This window comes from Schistocerca cancellata, chromosome 4, assembly GCF_023864275.1.
Source record: "Schistocerca cancellata isolate TAMUIC-IGC-003103 chromosome 4, iqSchCanc2.1, whole genome shotgun sequence".
NCBI lineage: Eukaryota > Metazoa > Arthropoda > Insecta > Orthoptera > Acrididae > Schistocerca > Schistocerca cancellata.
The window spans coordinates 811,811,352-811,832,818 of NC_064629.1; the positions used below are offsets into that span (position 1 = coordinate 811,811,352).

Below are 21,467 nucleotides of genomic sequence, written 5' to 3' on the forward strand. Positions count from 1 at the left end.
CAATGCAGTCAAAAGATACTACCGCGTATGCCATATATTTTGATATCTTGCCAGTATCGATATCGGTAACAGGCAGAAATCGTCAAAATTCTCGACTCCCGGGATGGATAAACCATCTACATACATGATGAAGTTTGTACGGAGCCCTCGATGCGCGTGTCCTCGACGCACTTATACGAAATTTTTCTTCCAATGTTCTGTGCGAATGTCGCGTGACATGTCTCAAATTCTATCAATAAGAACTTCATTCAGTTTTTTATTACAGGTGTGACCAGTTCCCTTACCGAAAGCGCTGAGCTATCGTATCGATTGAGCTATCCATCCACCACTCACGATCCTAGGACGGGTCAAGAGTCAAGCGTGGGTAGCTCAGTCAATAAATGGTTCAAATGGCTCTGAGCACTATGGGACTTAACAGCTGAGGTCATCAGTCCCCTAAACTTAGAACTACTTAAACCTATCTAACCTAAGGACAGCACACACATCCATGCCCAAGGCATATTCAAACCTGCGACAGTAGCAGGTAGCTCAGTCGATAAGAGCAGTGCCTACCAAAGGCAAGGTTCTAACTTCGAGTCCCGGACCTGTAGCGTTACTGATCCTGATTCTCGTAGTCACTCTGCGGTCGCACAACTCTCAATTACCGCAAAGTTGAAAATGTAAATCAATGATGGTGTTTGCTCAAAGCTGTACACGACACGACCATTTGGATTGAATAAACACACACATATATTCTTCACTAAGTTCAATTATTAAGGGCGGCGGCCAGTTTATCAACTAAAAAACTATATTAGCGCACTGAACCAGATAAGCATCTACAATACCTGACAGTCACAGTCCATTGTCGAGGTTAATTATAAGGACGATCAAAAAGTTTCCGTTTGAGGCGGTTGCTGCAGTATATACGGAACGTGGCACGACTCCGATGCACGTACATGAGCACCGATATGTAGACAAGCGATTGGTGTGACACTTGTGTCTTTCCGACGTGCTTTGCGTGCGGAAAATGCGGGAACGTGAAGTATGGAGACGTAATTACCAAATGCGCCCGCACGGTTCAACGTGCTGTTATTCTTTTCCTGGCGGCCGAAGGTTAAAACACCAGTAGACATCCACTGAAGAATGAAGAATGTGTACGGGGCAGTATGTCTGTCTAAAACAAGTTCTGTGCTGGTCGCGATTCGACACAAGACAACGGTAAATCTGGAAGGCCAACTCCAATGAGAGACACTCGAGGTCAGCAGTCCACTAGAACTTAAAACTACTTAAACCTAACTAACCTAAGGACAGCACACACATCCATGCCCGAGGCAGAATTCGAACCTGCGACCGTAGCGGTCGCACGGTTCCAGTCTGTAGCGCCTAGAGACACTCGAGCACGCGCCCTGAAGTCACGGTCTTTTCCCATGCGATTATCACGCTTTCGGTTCCTTAAAAAGGCCTTTAAGAGTGGACAATTCCTGTCGGATGAGGATATGGAGCAGGCAGTTACTAACTTCTTCACGCAGCGGGACATGTTGTTTTACCAAACTGATATCTTCAACCTGGTGCATCGGTGGGACGATTGCCTCAATGCTCAAGGCGATTCTGCGAGTTTGGAATACCGATACTGGACTGTACGGCCTTCGAATGGAAACTTTTCTGTCGCCCCTTATACTTAATTGTGGCACAAAACACATTTCATATTCACACGAAATCGTCACAGTTCACACCTAGCACAATCCTGTATTAATTTATTAGAGAAAGGAAATAAACTGTGGTAATTCAGTCAAGTCAGTCCATAACAAGCATCATTATGCTCAACAAACATTCGTTTGGATGACAATAAATTTCCATACCGCTCCTTAATTACAACACAGTTTAGTAAAAATGTTCGTTAATTTAAATTTTAAAGTCCTTGAGTTTCGCGGGTGGCCGGCCGGGGTGGCCGAGCGGTTCTAGGCGCTAAAGTCTGGAACCGCGGACCGCTCCGGTCGCAGGTTCGAATCCTGCCTCGGGAATGGATGTGTGTGATGTCCTTAGGTAAGTTAGCTTTAAGTAGCTCTAAGTTCTAGGGGACCGACGACCTCAGGAGTTAAGTCCCATAGTGCTCAGAGCCAATTTTTTTTTTCGCGGGTGTCGGTGCACGTATTTTCTCGTACAGAGCGTGTACGAGTGTGGCGTGAGCCGACACTGAGAGAGCACCCAACATAAGTCTTCCTCGTGGGCTTTCTAACCGCGAACTGGCAATTTTGAGTCTTAGATGGTCTTATAAAGACTGGCGTAGGAATAAACTGTTATTTTTAAAACTACATAATGCTGTAAAAATGGCTAAGTTGGATTGTACTGTTTTTAATGTACTATGACAAGCAATAGAATTTTGGATTATAGAAAATTTTGCTGGTTAGAAATTTAGAAAAATACATGGACACCATTATCCTTCCGGGATGTGTATACCATTGTTTATTCCAAATTGTGGTGAACTACATGAAATTAGTATGTTAACAGATTAATGCTGTATCTCATTTTGTGCACAAAAAGTTAAGTAACAAAAATACGTAGTCAGAGTTTGGACTCTAACAATAGGTATGGCGTAATCTGCGATGGAAACTGGGATGCTTATGAACTTCAATGGAAATTATGTCTTCAACTATTTTCTGATAATTCAACGCATCGTACACGAAAGTGGGACTGCCAGAAGTTTTGTTGGTATGGGTCACTTTTCTCAAATCCTGATTAGCTCATAGTGTTTTGCATGTTACGAAATGTAGGACTGACATCAAATAATTGTATTTTCTAATTATGAGTGCCGTAATGAAAGTTAATTATATCAAAGTAAAGAGAACTACTAATCTGAGCAATAAATTCGAGTGAAATTATATCTAAATAAGACCTTAAGATTTTCAAAAAATGGTTCAAATGGCTCTGAGCACTATGGGACAACTTCTGAGGTCATCAGTCCCCTAGAACTTAGAACTACTTAAACCTAACTAACCTAAGGACATCACACACATCCATGCCCTAGGCAGGATTCGAACCTGCGACCGTAGCAGTCGCGCGGTTCCAGACTGAAGCGCCTAGAACCGCTCGGCCACTCCGGTTCAAATATAGTCCTGGAACAGATATATATTTCGATGTTCTTCCTAATCGTAATTATTATACGTAACAATTCACGCGGAGTAATAGTGTTGTTCCGAATCAACGTTAGCAACAAGTTCGCTACTTATTGGACAAAATTATAACGAATTGTTGTACAGCCTGTGCTATTGTAAAGTGGACCAACGTATCGGCCGCTATTTTTAGTGGCGTTTATCACGGAATATATAACTTTAATGTTCTGTCTTCATTCCTACACCTGTAATTCATTAAAGGGAGTGTAATAAAACTCCTTGCATGATATATAATCGTTAACGAACCTCAGCTCCTTTTCCCTCTCTCTCCCTCTCCGACCTTCTCGCTCTCTCCCCACTCCCGCTCACGACATCGATCATACGATAAATCTCATTTACGATCTTTTAGGAGTTATACGGACAGGAGTGAAAACCGTTTGGTAGAATTAAAACTGCATTCCGCCAGTACCGTTAAATACCGTAGGTAATATGCAATAGTATCCGAAAGTTGTTTCATCTTTTTTTCATTACGACGCGGTCTACAACCCATAAGAATGTTATGGAAAGCTACTCTGACCATGAGAACCTACTAGAAGATAAGTTCGCTGCTCGTCATTACCAGGTGAAGTGGCCGGTCTCTGTAGAAAGTGAACAGTCAAAGCCAGTTTGTCTACGGATGACACGACGTTAAAGCTAAAGTAGTGAATATCGCTCATAGCTAAAGAGTGAAATAAAAAGAACGGCAAAATGTGCCATGTACTAAAAATAAGTTAATATTGGCTAGGGAATTAGATAACTTACTAGATTTTGATGTGACCACTGCAGGTGAAAGAGTTTAATGAAAGTATAGCAGAACGCAAGATTTCTTGTGGAATTCTGAGTAGAGTGTCCGCCCCCAGTAGCTGAGTGGTCAGCGCGACAGAATGTCAAACCTAAGGGCCCGGGTTCGATCCCCGGGTGGGTCGGGGATTTTCTCCGCTCAGGGACTGCGTGTTGTGTTGTCCTAATCACCCTCATTTCATCCCCATCGCTGCGCAAGTCGCAAACTGGCGTCAAATCGAAAGACTTGCACCCGTCGAACGGTCTACCCGACGGAAGGCCCTAGTCACGCGACATTTACATCAGTAGAGTAATAGTCATTTTTTTAACCGGTTGTCTAAGAGGTAAATTTTTCTTCTTATAACTACAACATCGAGCCTTGTTAATACTTTGAAAACCATTAAATATCTCCGAAAATAACTACAAGATTCTTCGGAAATTTGAGAGAGAATACGTTGCTAGTATTTGCTGTCTGATGAGAATTTTATTCTATGATTTTTACATGTTTCTAAATGTCACTATATTGCTGATGACAGATATTGCTCTCTGACCCAGAGCCAGGAAAACTGGTAGCGAAGCTCAGCTGCTTCATCCACTATGCTGGCCTAGTAGGATCGCGACACGTGGAGCGCCTTGTTTAGAATCTCCGGCTGCCATCGGCATTGTAAGCGGTGCTAAACAGTTATCTTAGCTTATACGAGGCTAACGCTACATCTGACAAAAAATGCGCGAGTTTTACTCCCCTAAGCCAACCTAAGACGCAAGTTATCATAATTCTTAGGACAACATGTCAAAAAATATGCGATATTGTTTACCTATTTTGAGAATATATCCAAGCAATGAATGTCAAACGGTTTTGCAGGCGTGCCGATGAAACGATATAGCTGTAATACTAGAAAAGATACTGAACTCTTTTTCTGGAAGAGCAGCGTTCAAACACCCATCCAGCAATTCTGATTTAGGTTATTCGCGGCTTGTTTAAAGCAGTTGAAGCGAATGCTTGGGTCATACATTCAGAAAATGAAATTCTTGGCAATGACACACTAAATTTTAGTCTTGATCAACATCGGATAAATGTTATGTGGTAAACACAAATATAAATTGAAGTTACAGCTGCATGGATGACTCTGTAATTGTTATTGGTGCTTGTGCTAGTAATTTGGGCACTGCAAGTCACTGTATAGCGATTCTCTACATCGTACTCAGATATACTGCCGAGACAAGTGTAGCGGTAGCTAAGACTCTGATCTCGAGTTGGGAAGGACAGCCATTTAAATCCCCGTTCGGCCATAAAAATTTAAATTTTCCGTACTTTCCCTAAATCGCATAAGACAAATGGACAGATGTTACCTTTGAAAAGGACACGGGCGATTTTTTTTTGTAATCCGAGCTTGAGCTCATTCTACAACGACCTTATCATCGACGTGACGGTAAACCCCAATCTTCCTTTCTTCGGAGTTGCTATGATTTCATGGTAAATTTCATGGAAGTTCCAGACTGCAGCACCTTTAACCTCACGGCCACTTCGGCCGGCTCTGCGGATAGAGAATTGAATATTTGTGCAAGTCTATAAGTACCATCTAGACAGAAAATGAGAACAGTACACAATAACCAAATTTGGGTATTAAAACCATAGATATAAATACACCAGTATTTTGAAACATACTTATATTAGGTACTAAATATGATACATTTATAGGCTGAGCGTTCCGTATCCTGTTGAGTAGCACGTGGGAATATAGTCATTTGTGCTTTCTTCTTCCTGACATTCTGATTACCAAGATCATTTGATTAGAAGCGCAGGGACGCTATATCAGGATGTTGGCACTGTTGACGAACTCGTACAGTATTTTATACATTGCTATATTTACGAGCAGAACAGGACAAGAAGTGGCTGATAGTGGTACACGCACCGTACACTGTCTTGTGGAGTATGTATGTACAGAGGATAGGCAAAATGCGTGAACAGTGGTAGTAATGGGATGGTTGTGTTTGACGATCAACAACGTAGTTAAGGCGCGTGTCGCGCTGGACTGTGGGTGTTCAGTACGGACTAAGCATCAGTGCAGGTTGTTTACGAGTAGTGCACACTTCGTATTTGCATTCAGAGGCCGAGGTCGGCTTGCAATGAAAGACTTAACAGAGTTCCAAAGAGGGCAGATTGTGGGGTCCCGATTAGCTGGAGCATCAGTAACCAAGACAGCCAACTTTTTGAATGTGATTCTTGAGTTTCTCCCGGCGTATTTGATAATCAAAATATCCACGGGTATGCTGCCGGTCTATATGGCTGCTCAGAGGGAACTGAGCAGCCATAGCGTACGGATCTCCGTGCCGGCACGTTCACAGGAGCTCAGTCCGTCAGTTCACCTGATGATGGCGACATGTTTGATCGCCGAAATATTGTGCCCGTTGGACACTATAGACCGGCAGCATACCCGTGGATATTTTGATTAACTTTTTGAATGTTTCAAGAGCCACTGTTTCAATAGTGATGATAGCCTGCAAAAAACATGGAAAGACATAATCGAGTAAACATCATAGTGGGCACAAATCAAAACTAACTGACAGAGACTGTCGTACGCTAACACGAATTGTGTCAAACCAACACAAAACTACGGCGGCTAAAGTGAATGCAGAACTCAGTAGCCACCTTCGAGACCTCGTATCTATCGGCGCTGTCCGCCAAGAACTCCATAAAGCGAATATTCATGGACGAGCTTCTATACCGTAATCATTAGTGACGATAACCAACGCAAAGAAGCGTAAAACATGGTGTCAGGAGCATAAATCGTGGACGGCTGATCAGTGGAAACACGTCATATGGTCGGACGAGTCAACGTTTCATTATTTCCAACCTCGGGCCGTGTTTACGTCTGGAGAACGCCAAAAGAAGCCGACAATCCTGATCGCTTGATTCCAACGGTTAAGAGTGGAGGTGGAAGTGTGATGGTGTGGGCAGCTATATCATGGTATTCTGCTAGTCCCATCATTATTCTCAAAGGCCGTGTTACCGCCAACGATTATGTGAACTTTATAGGTGATTAAATGCACCCCATGATTCAAATGTTGTTCCCCAACAATGATGCCATATTTCAGGACGATAATGCACCCATTCACACAGCCAGGACAGTACACTCATGGTATGAGTAGCATGAAACTGCACTGCACGTCTTTCCTGGCCAGCACAGTCCCCGGACTTGAACATTATCGAACCCTTGTTGGAGATATTGGAGCGCAGAGTTCGGAGCAGATTTCCGCCTCCCTCGTCATTACAGGAGTTAGAAGAGGTTTTGATCGAAGAGTGGCATAACATTCCGCTGGTGCCTATGCAATCATTATATGCTAGTATTCCAAGGAGAATCACAGTTGTATTACGGGCAAATAGGGGTCCAGCCCCTTATTAATAAACTATTCCCAAGTAAGTACAAGTGTTCACATTATTTTGCCTATCCCCTGTAGAAATACAGGGCTATTACAAATGTTTGAAGCGATTTCATAAATTCACTCTAGCCCCATTCATTGACATATGGTCACGACACACTACAGATACGTAGAAAAACTCATAAAGTTTTGTTCGGCTGAAGCCGCACTTCCGGTTTCTGTTGTCAGAGCGCTCGAGAACGCAGTGAGACAAAATGGCGACAGGAGCCGGGAAAGCGTATGTCGTGCTTGAAATGCACTCACATCAGTCAGTCATAACAGTGCAACGACACTTCAGGACGAAGTTCAACAAAGATCCACCAACTGCTAACTCTGTTCGGCGATGGTATGCGCAGTTTAAAGCTTCTGGATGCCTCTGTAAGGGGAAATCAACGGGTCGGCCTGCAGTGAGCGAAGAAACGGTTGAACGCGTGCGGGCAAGTTTCACGCGTAGCCCGCGGAAAATTGGCTCATGCCAGAACTGGAGACCGACAGCGCCGACTTCATCTTTCAACAGGATGGTGCTCCAACGCACTTCCATCATAATGTTCGGCATTTCTTAAACAGGAGATTGGAAAACCAATGGATCGGTCGTGGTGGAGATCATGATCGGCAATTCATGTCATGGCCTCCACGCTCTCCCGACTTAACCCCATGCGATTTCTTTCTGTGGGGTTATGTGAAAGATTCAGTGTTTAAACCTCCTCTACCAAGAAACGTGCCAGAACTGCGAGCTCGCATCAACGATGCTTTCGAACTCATTGATGGGGACATGCTGCGCCGAGTGTGGGAGGAACTTGATTATCGGCTTGATGTCTGCCGAATCACTAAAGGGCCACATATCGAACATTTGTGAATGCCTAAAAAAACTTTTTGAGTTTTTGTATGTGTGTGCAAAACATTGTGAAAATATCTCAAATAATAAAGTTATTGTAGAGCTGTGAAATCGCTTCAATCATTTGTAATAACCCTGTAGATGTAGATGTAGATATCGTTGGATGCTAACAAGATTTGGAGGCTGCTTGGAAACTGATGACCAAGAACTCGAAGCTTACTTACAAGTACGTTTATGTGATACGTGTTCCGAGGACATTGTAGGAATACATGGTTTTGCATTTTCTTCCTCTCCGCAAACACATAAGTTGAGTCGATAAAGGTGTTTGTTGAAATTGCAATGATTAATTTTCAGCTGTGCTATAACTGTCGTGAAGCTCTTCAATGTATATGTATTAATATACAGTAGCACTCTTGGAATCGTGGGACGAACCAGTGAGTAGTGAGTGCCTTTGATTTTGAATGTCTTCGACCATTCCTCTTGCCAGTCAGATGACAGTCGGTATCTGAGCGTGGGTATCGTGTCTGTGAGAGGGAGTGTATCATATTTAATAGCTCCATATAGATATGCTTGCTTTGCTAGGACATCTACTTGTGCGTTTCCTGGTATCTCAGAGTGGCCCTTCAAAATTCAAATGGGTCTGAGCACTATGGGACTTAACATCTATGGTCATCAGTCCCCTAGAACTTAGAACTACTTAAACCTAACTAACCTAAGGACAGCACACAACACCCAGCCATCACGAGGCAGAGAAAATCTCTGACCTCGCCGGGAATCAAACCCGGGAACCCGGGCGTGGGAAGCGAGAACGCTACCGCACGACCACGAGATGCGAGAGTGTCCCTTCATCCATACCATCACGATGTGACCTCTGCACCCGAAACACAACGTCGGTAATTGCTGCAGCTGTGGAGTTGGTACAACTATTATTATGGCTTCTAATCAGCTGTAGGGCTGACATACTATCCAACATTACGAGTACTGTGACTTTCACTCTGCAGCGGAGTGTGCGCTGATATGAAACTTCCTGGCAGATGAAAACTGTGTGCCGGACTCAGACTTGAACTCGGGAACTTTGCCTTTCGCGGGCAAGTGCTCTACCGTCTGAGCTACCCAAGCACGACTCACGCCCCGTCCTCACAGCTTCAATTGTGCCAGTACCTCGTCTCCTATCTTCCAAACTTCACAGAAGCTCTTCTGTGAACCTTACAGAACTGGCACTCCTGGAAGAAAGGATATTTTGGAGACATGGCTTAGCCACAGCCTGGGGGATGTTTCCAGAATGAGATTTTCAATCTGCAGCGGAGTGTGCCACAGGCTGTGGCTAAGCCATGTCTCCAAAATGTCCTTTCTTCCTGGAGTGATAGTTCTGCAAGGTTCACAGAAGAGCTTCTGTGAAGTTTGGAAGGTAGGAGACGAGGTACTGGCAGAATTGAAGCTGTGAGGACGGGTCGTCAGTAGTGCTTGAGTAGCTCAGACGTTAGAACACTTACCCGCGAAAGGCAAAGTTCCAGAGTTCAAGTCTCGGTCCGGAACACAGTCTTAATCTTCCAGGAAGTTTCGTTATGAGTACTGTGTCAACTGTCGCCGTCTGTGCGAATAGCAAGACTTCCAAAATGGCAATCAGCTGGGCTGTCATGACAGTGGAGTGTGAAACCAGCTTGTATAGGCCTTGCCACTTGCTTCGTGGTACCGATAGGCCCTAACAGCTCCGTCGGTAGACCTGGACCGATCTGTATGCACCACGCTAGCGTCGTGGTAGTGAAACAGAAATTGTATTGCCGTTTGCGTTAGTTGGATCCTGGTTTTGAAACGTTAAACTTGTCTTGGCATCAATATGCGAAGTCGAGGTTTCGTATGGATCGGTGTAGTGCTGTAGAAAAGAACTTTTCCAGACCTTCGGCCTTACGTGTATCTTCAGCTGTGATGGATCGAAGTTGCTTATTTAGCCAATATCTTCTGCACACACAGTAGGATGTTAATTCCAGGATTTATTCTCGTCAAGGGACTAAGGAAACTTGTGGACTCTCTTGCTCGCCGAATTGAAATTACCGTGTTACGTAGTATTAGCGTAATTTCTGGTGGGAGTGACTAACTTATTGTCCCATGTACACTGATCAACCAGAACAATATGGACTCTGACCTACTGCCGATATAAACCAGTCCAGGCGATAGCATTGTGACCTGGCACGGAATGATTGCTAGTCAGACTCACGCACGGTGCATGTACAGGGTGTTTCAAAAATGACCGGTATATTTGAAACGGTAATAAAAACTAAACGAGCAGTGATAGAAATACACCGTTTGTTGCAATATGCTTGGGACAACAGTACATTTTCAGGCGGACAAACTTTCGAAATTACAGTAGTTACAATTTTCAACAACAGATGGCGCTGCAAGTGATGTGAAAGATATAGAAGACAACGCAGTCTGTGGGTGCGCCATTCTGTACGTCGTCTTTCTGCTGTAAGCGTGTGCTGTTCACAGCGTGCAAGTGTGCTGTAGACAACATGGTTTATTCCTTAGAACAGAGGATTTTTCTGGTGTTGGAATTCCAACGCCTAGAACACAGTGTTGTTGCAACAAGACGAAGTTTTCAACGGAGGTTTAATGTAACCAAAGGACCGAAAAGCGATACAATAAAGGATCTGTTTGAAAAATTTCAACGGACTGGGAACGTGACGGATGAACGTGCTGGAAAGGTAGGACGACCGCGTACGGCAACCACAGAGGGCAACGCGCAGCTAGTGCAGCAGGTGATCCAACAGCGGCCTCGGGTTTCCGTTCGCCGTGTTGCAGCTGCGGTCCAAATGACGCCAACGTCCACGTATCGTCTCATGCGCCAGAGTTTACACCTCTATCCGTACAAAATTCAAACGCGGCAACCCCTCAGTGCCGCTACCATTGCTGCACGAGAGACATTCGCTAACGATATAGTGCACAGGATTGATGACGGCGATATGCATGTGGGCAGCATTTGGTTTACTGACGAAGCTTATTTTTACCTGGACGGCTTCGTCAATAAACAGAACTGGCGCATATGGGGAACCGAAAAGCCCCATGTTGCAGTCCCATCGTCCTTGCATCCTCAAAAAGTACTGGTCTGGGCCGCCATTTCTTCCAAAGGAATCATTGGCCCATTTTTCAGATCCGAAACGATTACTGCATCACGCTATCTGGACATTTTTCGTGAATTTGTGGCGGTACAAACTGCCTTAGACGACACTGCGAACACCTCGTGGTTTATGCAAGATGGTGCCCGGCCACATCGCACGGCCGACGTCTTTAATTTCCTGAAGGAATATTTCGATGATCGTGTGATTGCTTTGGGCTATCCGAAACATACAGGAGGCGGCGTGGATTGGCCTCCCTATTCGCCAGACATGAACCCCTGTGACTTCTTTCTGTGGGGACACTTGAAAGACCAGGTGTACCGCCAGAATCCAGAAACAATTGAACAGCTGAAGCAGTACATCTCATCTGCATGTGAAGCCATTCCGCCAGACACGTTGTCAAAGGTTTCAGGTAATTTCATTCAGAGACTACGCCATATAATTGCTACGCATGGTGGATATGTGGAAAATATCGTACTATAGAGTTTCCCAGACCGTAGCGCCATCTGTTGTTGAAAATTGTAACTACTGTAATTTCGAAAGTTTGTCTGCCTGAAAATGTACTGTTGTCCCAAGCATATTGCAACAAACGGTGTATTTCTATCGCTGGTCGTTTAGTTTTTATTGCCGTTTCAAATATACCGCTCATTTTTGAAACACCCTGTAGTATCAGTGAGCGTGTTGTCCGTGTGTAGAATGAGGAAGGCGGGCGATCTATCTTAATTTGACGGAGGCCAAATTGTGATGGCCCGGAGGCTCGGCACGAGCATTTCGGAAACTGCACGATTTGTCGCTTATTCGAGGGGTGGCTTCAACTCGTGGCGATACCAAGGCGAAACCGCGTCCAGAAGTCGTGGGGTTGGGCGGCCACCCCTCATTACAGATGTCGGACGTCGTAGGCTGGGCAGACTGGTAAAGCAGGACAGACGGCGAACTGTGGCGGAATATCAGACTTTAATGCCGGGAAGAATACAAGTGCGTCTGAACACACAGTGCACCGAACACTCCCAATGATGAGCCGACGACCCATGCTTGTGCCAATGTTAACATCCACGAAATCGGCAACTATGACTGGAATGGGCACGTGGCCATCAGAACTGCACATTGGCGCAGTGGCAGAGCGTTACATGGTCTGATGAATCCCGATACCTTCTTCATCCTAGCGATGGGAATGCGCGAATCCGTCGTCTTCCAGGGCAACGTTTTCTTGACACCTGTACTGCGGAACGGATACAAATTGGTGGCGGCTCCATTATGCTCTGGGGAACATTCACGTGGATATCGATGGGTCGAGTGGAGCTCATGCAAGGTACCATGACGGCTAAGGAGTAACATACACTGATTGCAGACCACGTACAGCCCTTCGTGACGATCATGTGTCCCGATGGCAGTGACTTTTTTAGTAAAAAATGGCTCTGAGCACTATAGGACTCAACATCTTAGGTCATAAGTCCCCTAGAACTTAGAACTACTTAAACCTGACTAACCTAAGGATATTACACACACCCATGCCCGAAGCAGGATTCGAACCTGCGACCGTAGCAGTCGACTTTTTCAGTAAGATTATGCGCCACGTCCCAAGGAAAGGAATGAGATGGAGTGGTTCGAAGAACACAGTGGCGAATTCCAGTTGATGTGCTGGCCCCCCCAACTCGCCAGATCTGAACCCGATCGAACACATCTGGAATGCTACTGAACTTGGCGTCAGAGCTCTTCGTCCTCCTGCTCGGAAAGGGAATTAGGTGACTTGTGTGTGCAGACGTGGCGTCAGCTCCCTCCATAGACCTACCAAGGCATCATTGCTTCCATGCCACGACGCGTCACCGCTATTAAAGGTGGACATACTGGCTATTAGGTAGGTGGTCATAATGTTCTGGCTGATCAGTGTAAGTTACTTATTAAGATTTGTGTGGTTTGACACAATCTCAGCCGGCCGCTGTGGCCGAGCGGTTCTAGGCGCTTCAGTCCGGAACCACGCTGCTGCTACGGTCGCAGGTTCGAATCCTGCCTCGGGCATGGATGTGTGTGATGTCCTTAGGTTAGTTAGGTTTAAGTAGTTCTAAGTCTAGGGGACTGATGACCTCCGATGTTAAGTCCCATAGTGCTCAGAGCCATTTGAACCATTTTTGACGCAATCTGAGTGAGCTACAGTCACGTACATTTTTAGATGAAGATCTGAATTAGTGACAGATTGCACAGAACTGGAACATCACTGACAACATTTCGGAGTGTGCTTGGAGTCTGTGTAATGGCGTCCCGTCCGACATCATACCTACAAGCAAAGTAGGCGTTAAACTGCGTGCGGCCCGACTAAGTATTCGTGCGGCCCGCGGTTCTCAGGTGTATTACATAACAACAGCATTGAACCCACTAACGCTAAGAGCTTCTTAAGAGTATAGCTTTCCTACTCAGTAACAAACAAAAATACTTAACGCAGACAGTAATATTTTAATATGTGCTTGATTGTAATTGATCTTGGTGAATTCGGCTGTTTACTAAAAGGACAAGAGGGGTAAGAAGCGCGCGCGACCTTTGCGGGGTTACAGCATGTGAGTGAATGTGGTGTGCGTACTGTAAGACCTTCGGTACACACACCATCAGATTATTTGACTTGTCGCTCTAACGAAGTAGGCGAGTGTCAGCAATATGTCTCGTGGTCTTATCGTGGCGTGTTTATCTTCTGCCGTTAGGTCAGACGATAGAAATGCCACTTGCACGCTTAGAGTAGCAGATTGACGGTGACCGACTTTAAACAGAACTTGATTAATTTTCAACACATTTATTAAAATAATAAAAAGCATAGACATTACGTAACTTGATTCTGGATGCTGTTTACAATTGACAATCTGAAGTTCCTTTGGTCTTGGTACGTTAATCTTATTCTCACATATCTCTGATACTTGACCAAGTGTCTATTCATTTATCTTCATGGCTATGTACAGGAATATGGTAATCTTATTAGGGGCAGACTGAAAACTTGACTATAGACTGGTACAGACTGGTGCAGATAAATGCAGACTGAGTAATCGGAGGTCTGTACACTTGTTATAATATCTCGTGCATTCAGGTATCACTGCGCGAGTGTGATCTGCGAGGAGTAAAGGTTCTACGTTAGCAACAATCTCATTGACTGCATTACATATTAATACGCGGATCGGCGAAAGCAGAGTTTGGTCCGTCTCTAAGGCAGCGCCATCTCGTAGTGTGGAGATGGACGAGCGCTGCGCCTGCGCTGTTGTGCTTAGCGGGGCGCGCTCTAGTGGGAAAACTGTGTACGCACTGACTACGCAGAACTATGTACACAACAGTGAGTAAATTATTTATTCAAAATATGTTCAAATGTGTGTGAAATCTTATGAGACTTAACTGCTAAGGTCATCAGTCCCTAAGCTTACACACTACTTTACCTAAATTATCCTAAGGACAAACTCACACACCCATGCCCAAGGGAGGACTCGAACCTCCGCCGGGACCAGCCGCACAGTCCATGACTGCAGCGCCTTAGACCGCTCGGCTAACTCCGTGCGGCAAATGATTTATTGTTTCTCGATCAAATCACCGGCGTGTGCTTTTCGTACTGATCAGCTGCTATTCTAAATTTTAACAGTGAAGTAACATTGATTCGTGAATGCGCGTTACAGAGATGATCATCTTCGAATACTGTATTTATTTGTGGCAAAGAACATTAAATTAATTAAAGCTGTTGTAATACAACGCAGAGAATAGAAGAAAATTGACATTCAGAATATTTCGTAAACATTTGTTTACTTATTGCATAATGCATGTAAATATAAGTACAGTTTCGGTTACTAACCAATTAATTATCGACTCACACAGACATCACAACACTTCGTCAGGCTGTCATACGTCCAGATTTCCCCGGATTTGTCCTAGTTTTGTGGGCGTCCGCGGTCGTCTTGGAGAGTTTCTGTCCTATGGTCTGGGATAGACCCGGACCTTTTTTGTGCGTGGGGAAATACGATCGATTGGAAATAAATAGATTTTAATAAATGTACTAAATGAAGACTGACCGGTAGATAGTTTCGTTAGCTTTATATTTAAAAAAAAAGCCAGCAGCAAGCACGCCTAGACAATCAACGATTGTACGCACAGCATCGTCGACCCCCTCCCCTAACCGCCCCTCCTCTCCCCCCCCCCCTCCCACCCTCCCCAACCGCCCGCCAGATTGCTAATAATCATGCTTTTCAGCGCCCTAAAATTCCAATAACAACAGTCAGTGCCAAAATGTAACTGCATTTTTAATAGAAAAATGCAAAACAAATATTCTGCCGGCCGCGGTAGCCGAGCGGTTCTGGGCGCTTCAGTCAGGAACCGCGCGACTGCTACGGACGCAGGATTCGAATCCTGCCTCGGGCATGGATGTGTGTGATGTCCTTAGGTTAGTTAAGTTTAAGTAGTTCTAAGGTCTAGGGGACTGATGACCTGAGATGTTAAATCCCATAGTGCTCAGAGCCATTTGAACCAAAACAAATATTCAGTGTCAACAGAGGAAATCGTGACTGGGAAGTAATCTTCGCAATTTGTTCAACAACCAGTTCCATTGCAAATAATGTCCGCCCCGATAGCTGAATGGTCAACGTGACGGACTGCCGTCCTAAGGGGCCCGGGTTAGATTCCCGGCTGGGTTGGTGATTTTCCCCGCTGAGGGACTGGGTGTTGTGTTGTCTGCATCCACATCCGGCGCTCAGATCGCCCAATGTGACGTCGAATGTAATAAGACCTGCACCAAGGCGGCCGGACCTGCCCCGTAAGGGGCCTCCCGGCCAATGACGCCAAACGCTCCTTTCCATTTCCATTGCAAATAATGGTCCTCGAGGTCTCAGTGTCAATCGGCGTACTTATCTTCGACAGACTGTATGTGTCCAGGAAAACAATCTGGTATGACCCAAATGTCTAGGATCTATGAAGTCTTTCACACGTGTCAGCAATTTGAGTGATGGCAGGTCTAGATTCGAAAAATGGCTTTGAGCACTATGGGACTTAACATCTAAGGTCATCAGTCCCCTAGAACTTAGAACTACTTAAACCTAACTAACCTAAGGACAGCACACAACACCCAGTCATCACGAGGCAGAGAAAATCCCTGACCCCGCCGGGAATCGAACCCGGGAACACGGGCGTGGGAAGGGAGAACGCTACCGCACGACCACGAGCTGCGGACGGCAGGCCTAGGTAATTAGGCGCCACAACTATGGGGTCACTGAGGATGGCGGCAACCTGCAATACACTGAGGTGACAAATGTCAAGGGATAGCGATAGGCACACGCACAGATGACGGTAGTATCGCGGACGCAAGGTATAAAAGTACAGCGCATTGGCGGAGCTGTCATTTGTACTCACGTGACTCGTATGAAAAGATTTACGACGTGATTATGGACGCACAACGGGAATTAACAGAAATTTGAACCCAGAATCGTACTTGGAACTAGACACATGAGACATTCCATTTGGGAAATCCTTAGGAATTGAATATTCCAGATCTACAGTTTCAAGAGTGTGCCGAGAATACCAAATTTCAGGCATTACCTCTCACCACGAGCAACGCAGTGACTGGCGTTCTTCTTTTATGAGCGAGAGAAGCGGCGTTCGCGTTGAGTTGTCAGTGCTAACAGACAAGCAACACTGTGTGAATTAAACGTAGAAATCAGTGTGAGAGGTACGACGAACGTATCAGTTAGGACAGTGCGGAGAGCCGGCCGGAGTGGCCGAGCGGTTCTAGGCGCTTCCGTCTGGAACCGCGCGACCGCTATGGTGGCAGGTTAGAATCCTGCCTCGGGCATGGATGTGTGTGATGTCCTTAGGTTAGTTAAGTTTAAGTAGTTCTAAGGTCTAGGGGGATGGTGACCTCAGATGTTAAATCCCATAGTGCTCAGAGCCTTTTGAACCATTTTGAACAGTGCAGAGAAATAAGACGTTATTGGGCTATAGCAGCAGACGAGCGACGCGAGTACCTTTGCTAACAGCACGACGTCGCCTGCAGTGCCCCTTCTAGGTTCGCGACCATATCGTTTAACTGAGTGAAAGCTGCTTATTCTTGGGACTAAGCTAATATTGTTAGCAAGAAATGACAATAAGGAATATATATATATATATTGAGAGGCCAATGTCACCATACCCAGACTCGTGAACAGCGGTCGACAAGAGGTTCGTTCACTCACACCACTTATTGCCCGAACCGCCCGTTCCTGAGCCAAAAATATCCTTTTAGAATGGGAAGAGTTACCTCAAAATATAATACCATACGACATAAGCGAATGAAAATAAGCAAAGTAGACTAATTTTCGTGTCGAACGATCACTCACTTCAGATACCGTTCGAATAGTAAAAATGGCAATATTAAGTCTTTGAACAAGATCCTGAACGTGGGCTTTCCACGACAGCTTACTATCTATCTGAACACCTAGAAATCTGAACTGTTCAGTTTCACTAATCATATGCCACTTCTGTGAAATTAAAACGTCGGGTTTTGTTGAATTGTGTGTTAGAAACTGTAAAAACTGGGTCTTATTGTGATTTAGCGTTAGTCTATTTACTACAAGCCATGAACTTATGTCATCTACTGCACTATTTGAAACCGAGCCAACGTTGCACAGAACATCCTTTACTACCAAGCTAGTGTCATCAGCAAACAGAAATATTTTAGAGTTACCAGTAATAGTAGAGGGCATATCATTTATGTAAATAAGGAACAGGAGTGGCCCCAACACTGATCCGCGGGGCACCCCACACTTGACAGTACCCCACTCAGACCGCACATCACAGCCGTTATCAACACTGTGAATACCGACCTTTTGCTGCCTGTTGCTAAAGTAAGAGGTGAACCAGTTGTGAGCTACTCCCCGTATTCCGTAATGGTCCAACTTCTGGGGCAATATTTTGTGATCAACACAATCAAATTCCTTATTTAAATCAAAAAATATGCCAAGCGTTCGAAACCTTTCTTTCAACCTATCTTGTACCTCACAGAGAAAAGATAATATAGCATTTTCAGTTGTTAAACGACTTCTAAAGCCGAACTGTACATTTGACAGCAAAACGTGTGATATAAAATGATCAATTATCCTCACATACACAGCCTTTTCAATAACTGTAGCAAACACTGATGGCATAGAAATAGGTTTAAAATTGTCTACATTATCCCTTTCTCCAGTGTCTCAACGAGGTGAAGAATAGTGGCTGGGCACAGAAAAAGGACATTACACCTTCGCTGATCGTGGAAATGCTAGTAGGGTGCAATAGGAGGCGTCACAACGCTCAACATAAAGGATAGCGGGAAACGAACCACCTACCACGGGAAGTAGTTGCTGCATTTAGGTAGCGTGTTTGCACTCTTGCAGCTAAGTTCGTCACAGGTTGAACACTACTATAACAAATAAGACGAACGACACGATAAGGCAGGGGCGGGCAAACGTTGCACGCGGCTCATGAGCGCACAGCGCTGCACGTGTGCTCCTCGCGTGCAGGCGTCGACCGGGGCTGTGGAGACAGCCGGCAGGTTGCGGCAGTGTAGTGCCAGGCTAAGCTGCGGACGTTGATGCGAAGCGAGCACTATGTAGTGAACGTTGTACTTCAAGAAACGGAGAAGTGGAGATTTGCTATCTTTTAAAAAGTAATGGGAGAATAGTTTTTTCTTTGTGCAAAAACGTGAAAATTCGAAATGTTTCATATGTGGCAGTATTCTCGCTGGTCAACGGAAGTTTAGTATTGAAGGCCATTATAATAAATTTCACAAGGACGAGTACAATTTATTGTCGGATTCTGAGCGGATGGGGAATTGACTGAGCTTAAGAAGAGCGATCTGACGATACCAGATGTATCTGTCGTAGTTGGCGGGCCGGAGTGGCCGAGCGGTTCTAGGCACTACAGTCTGGAACCGCGCGACCGCTATGGTCGCAGGTTCGAATCCTGCCTCGGGCATGGATGTGTGTGATGTCCTTAGGTTAGTTAGGTTTATGTAGTTCTAAGTTCTAGGGGACTGATGACCACAGCAGTTAAGTCCCATAGGGATCAGAGCCATTTGAATTTGTCGTAGTTGCTGTTGTTACGAGAGATCTGCGACTGTCTCTCGTCATGTCTCTCATCTAACTGATTTAACATTTTATGGAGCACTGTTTTCAAGTTTTCAGGACGACAACAATAATAGCCCAGCGGTATGTGCAAGTTATAATACTGCGCTTAATATAGCGAGATCTGGAAAACCATTTGCTGAATTAATAAGTCTCGGTTAAGAGCAAACATCAGTGATGAAAATTTAAGTAACTGTTTGTGTTTGTCTGTATGTAGAAATTTTGTTCCAGATATTAAACGTATTGTAAACTCCACCTGTGATAATTAAATAAAACTTATGGTAGGTAATAGGTACTCTTTCAAACCATGATTTCTTTCAAGCACTCCTACTAACCTGATTCATTCACTCAATAAAGCAAGCTAGGAAACAAAACGCATTACGGAGGAAGGAGCGGACAGAAGGTATGGTGGGGATGGGAGATAAGCGGGTGGCCAGCTTGCCCCTGTGTGCACGCGGAACACCTGTTAACTGCACGCGTGCAAGTGCACCGCACACGTGCGGGATTCCTGCCCGCCCCTGCGATAAGGAATCATTAATAATTATTTATTAAAATAAAGTACAAGATAAATACTCAACTTGTAACACGCCCGGGAGGGAAAGGGGGGGCGGTCGGTATGCAGTACTATTAAAAGCTAGCCTTTAGCACTCGAGACTATACAACATCCCTATACACAGGAACGGGGCTGGATATTTAACGACCGTGTGCCTAAAGTCGTGTACCTGGTCCTTACCGCGGCGGTTGATCTGGTCCTCTCTGCACTACCTGATATGGTGTGTCCTGCAATAACTATTGTATTGCAGGGAGAGAAGCCACTCACACCAACAGTACCAAGTTGATTTGGTAGAAAGCACTGTATTCTGTTAAACACTCGTACAAGGTGGGGCTACACAGTTCACAATTAACATTATTCCACAATGGACGCTATCAGTATTTGTACTCCAAGTACGTGTCCGTTGTGACGTATAAGGTTGCTGTCTAAATGATGGCGTCCAATGCAAAAACGCAAAATAATCACTGTTCAACGGATGTTTTATCAGTCTACGATTGGCACAGTTCCTCTAACAGTACTAAACAGTTCAACAGCTTATAACACGAGCGCGCGCGTGACCGAATCGCGACGCGGATGCTCCATAAAATTTCGGGCACGATGTACGAAAGAGAAAGTACCTGCGCTCGTGATATTCAGCCAGAAAAACGATATGTGTTTCTTTTACTTAGAACTTGCAGTTAGGATCATTCCAGTCCTCATTATCTTTCCATAACCGTCGCGACGCGGTTGATTGTTGTTCTCCCGACACGACACACGAAACCGAGAAACACCTTTTGGGTAAACATTGATACTGCGTCGTGAACACAGAAGTTAAACGCAAAACTTGTATGCCAAACATTTTCAATTACTTCACCATAACTTGCAAGATACGTGCTGCAGCCACGGCATCAACACAACACTCCGCCCACACTCCACGAAAGCTACGCCACGACTCCCCACTGTTGCTCTGCGCTCGGCAGAGAGGCGACTGTTGATAGTCCACGATACAATTCTATGCTTACAAACGTAGTATGACGAACATGAGTGGCTGTAATAAAAGTCGAAGTGATGACTAGCTAATCAAGTAGTCCAGACTGGACTGCTGTTAGACTACTTATAGTTCAGATTCGAATAATTATAAACACTTTGACAGTCGGCAAGACAAAGGTACCGTCAGGAATGCTCCAGGGAAGTGACACAGGACTGCTATTATTTTCTGTGCAAGAGGTCTCTCCTAAGGGACGTCAGCCGAATTTTCTCCGGTGTTCCGGCAGAAATTTGCAATTTTCTTTTTGCAACGTGTATCTAGAGTCAGCCCAAATACATGACGCTCATCACACCTTTCATGTGAAGCCCAGTGTCGATGCCCGTCGGGGTCAGGGATTTTCTCTGCCTCGTGATGACTGGGTGTTGTGTGCTGTCCTTAGGTTAGTTAGGTTTAAGTAGTTCTAAGTTCTAGGGGACTGATGACCATAGATGTTAAGTCCCATAGTGCTCAGAGCCATTTGAACCCAGCGTCGATGGAAAGAGGCAGTTTGTTTCCCATTGCAAAAATAAATAAATAAATAATTT

The 21,467-nt window shown here is 45.0% G+C and overlaps 1 protein-coding gene across 2 annotated transcripts in view; it reads left to right on the top strand.

Moving 5' to 3' along the window:
* The window catches only part of LOC126184787 (uncharacterized), a 355,721-nt gene that overhangs the window by 246,625 nt on the left and 87,629 nt on the right, over positions 1-21,467 (top strand). The window lies entirely within an intron of this gene.